At 42.5% G+C, this 3,160-nt stretch overlaps 1 pseudogene; it reads right to left on the minus strand.

Moving 5' to 3' along the window:
• Positions 1 to 1,997: 1,997 nt before the first annotated feature.
• Positions 1,998 to 2,857, minus strand: LOC131197909 (vomeronasal type-2 receptor 26-like; annotated as a pseudogene).
• Positions 2,858 to 3,160: the final 303 nt, after the last annotated feature.

Consider the following 3,160-nt stretch of genomic DNA (forward strand, 5'->3'; position numbering starts at 1 on the left):
TGTGTTGGCTTTTTTAGCAGCTGCTGCACACTGCTGGCTCATATCTAAATGGTTGTCCACTAGGACTCCAAGATCCCTCTCACAGGTACTACTGTTGAGCAAGGTACCACATATACGGTACCTGTGCATTTTGGTTTTTTTGCCTAAATGTAGAACCTTACTTTTTTCACTGTTGAATTTCATTTTGTTAGATAGCGCCCAATGTTCAAGTCTGTCAAGATCTTTCTGTAACTTGAGCCTATCTTCTGGAGTGTTGGCTATTCCTGCCAGCTTGGTGTCATCTGCAAATTTGATGAGTTCCCCATCTATCCCTTTGTCCAAGTCATTGATGAAGATGTTGAAGAGTACTGGGCCTAAAACAGAGCCTTGGGGTACTCCACTGCATACTTCCCTCCATGTGGATGTAGTTCCGTTGAGGACTACACGTTGAGTGCGGTTGGTCAGCCAGTTACGAATCCATCTGGTGGTGGTGCTGTCTAACCCACATTTTTCTACTTTATCTAGTAGTAGGTTATGGTCTACTTTATCAAATGCTTTACTGAAGTCCAGATAAATTATATCGACAGCATTTCTCTGGTCTACTAATTTTGTCACTTTGTCAAAGAACGCAATAAGATTAGTCTGGCATGATCTGTTTTATTTTGGTATTTTGGACATGATTTGGACAATATTTTGGACATGACACAATGCTTTCTCTTCTGGCTCTAATTTATCTGACAAAATCACAAAAAAGGCAAGGGTTTCATCAGGATATATTTATTTTCACTTAGGGAAAGAAATATTTCCTTAATAAGTATCCTTAAACTTTCATGCCATTAGGAATTGTCCATTAAATCATTGTTCAATTCATATGCATCTTCTAATTTAGTTGGAAGTCATGTGAAGACTTTGGTAACGATTATATTATCAACTTTGATGGCAAAATTTAATTAGTCATTAATTTTATTTAATTAGTCAGTGGTTTTTAAGGGGTAGAAAACCCACTGACTCAACAATCTACAAAGAATCATAATCTGTTCCTTCTAATGTTTATCTTGATAGTGGCCAGTTCTTTTTTTATTTTTTATTACTATTGAATACTTAATTAAATCATATGGAAAATGTCTTGCTGAAAAATTAATAGAATAACCCCTCCCCAAGGGTGGGATTCAGTAGGTTCAGACCGGTTCGCGCGAACTGGATGCTAATTTTACATTTGGTTTGCCGAACCGGTAGTTGCAAGGACTGGCTGGCCCCACCCACCCTGCCCCGTCCCTCCCAGGAGTCTCCATGTGGCCCGTTTTGGATGCCAGGTAAATGCAGGGCCCACGTGGAGGCTCTGGGAGGGCGAAAAACAGGCCTCTTGGAAGTTCCAGAAGTCTGGAAACGGCTCTGTTTCCAGCCTTTGCACGGCCTCTGTATCCCGGGGAAGCTGTTTTTGCCCTCCTGGAGGCTCGAGAAAAGCCTCTGGAGCCTGGGGAGGGCATAAACAGGCCTCCCGGAAGTTCCAGAGGTCTGGAAACGGACCTGTTACTGGACTATGGAGGGCCTCCAGAGCCTGGGGGAGGCCGTTTTCGCCTCTGGAGCTTGGGGAGGGTGAAAACGCTCCCCCGCTGTTGTGTAGGAGACCAAGTAGGCTATGCCCACCATGGCCACACACCTCAGCAACCGGGCAGATAACTGGCTGCTAAAATTTTTGAATCCCATCCCTGCCCCTCCTTCCAATAACCCCCCATCAACCTTTAAGGCAAAAAAGAAATTCAGTTGAGTTTGTTTATACTTTATTACCTATATAGTTAACGTATTTCCTAATAGCTTACTCTTCGGTGTACTAATCAAATTTGAACACAAATATTCCATGCAACTGTTTGAAATGTTTGTGCAGCTTCATCCGGTTACTCATTCGTTCCTGTATATGAAAATGGCTTCACATATACATCCAATTAGGATTGGCTTGTTCAAAATTCAATCTTCTTCTTCTTTTTTTTTTGTGTATTAAATGCTCTCTGGTGTTTAGCTCAGGCCTCCATATGATTATATAGATTTTGGGGGTGAAGATGCAGCCCAGTAAGCCAGCACTGGAAGACAAGATAGAGAAGATCTCCACAGCCACCATGTATTTCCCTTTGGTGCTCAGGTAGGTGGGGACAAAGGTCAGCCAAACACTGCAGAAAACCAACATGCTGAAGGTAATGAACTTGGCTTCATTGAAACTGTCTGGTAACTTCCTGGCTAGGAAGGCCACAGTGAAGCTGAGAAGAGCCAAGAGGCCCATGTAGCTCAAGACGCAGTAAAACATGGTGATGGAGCCTTCATGACATTCGACTATCATTTCTCCAAGGAGTGTCTCCATGTCCAAATCTGGAAACGGGGGAGAAGTTCCCAGCCAAACAACACAAATAGTTACTTGAATGAAGGAGCAGAACCAGATAATAGAATAGGCCAACTTTTGCCCCACCCATTTGTGAAATAGGCTTCCTGGCTTCGATGCCAGGAATGCTACGATGACTGTGATGGTTTTGGCCAATATAGAAGAAATCGCAACAGAGAAGGTGACGCCAAATGTTGTTTGTCGGAGGAGACAAGTCGCCTTATTGGGCTGTCCAATGAACAGAAGTGAGCAGAGGAAACAGAGAAAGAGGGAGGCAAGTAGAAGGTAGGTGAGGTTGCGATTGTTGGCTTTGACAATGGGAGTGTCCCGTTGCTTAATGAAGATTATAAACACCAAAGTTGTAAGTAGGGAAAAAAGAAGAGAAAGAGACACCAGAGTAATGCCCAATGGCTCTTCAAAGGAGAGGAAATTCAGGGTCTTTGGAATGCACTCATTGTGAGCTTGGTTTGGAAACTGATCCTCTGGACAACGGTCGCAATTCTCCATGTCTGAAAAGAAGAGTTTTTGAACAGAATCAAACTTATCCCAAGTTTCAGAATCGCTTGTCTGGAACATCTCTGCAATCTGACCGTTTCCTAAAACTTTCTGTAGCTCTCTGTTTCAATCTGCATTTTAAAAGTGAGTGTTGTAAGAAAAAAAATATTTAGGGTTTCCTACATTTGAATCCTCTGGATCTTTCGGAGTGTATTAGATTTAATAGCATGTCTGAGCAAGAGAAGTCACTTTCTAAGTATCTGCCATCTGGTGGGGAAAAAGAAAGGAGATAATAGAATAGAATGGAATGGAATG

Source organism: Ahaetulla prasina, chromosome 4, assembly GCF_028640845.1.
Source record: "Ahaetulla prasina isolate Xishuangbanna chromosome 4, ASM2864084v1, whole genome shotgun sequence".
Classification (NCBI taxonomy): domain Eukaryota; kingdom Metazoa; phylum Chordata; class Lepidosauria; order Squamata; family Colubridae; genus Ahaetulla; species Ahaetulla prasina.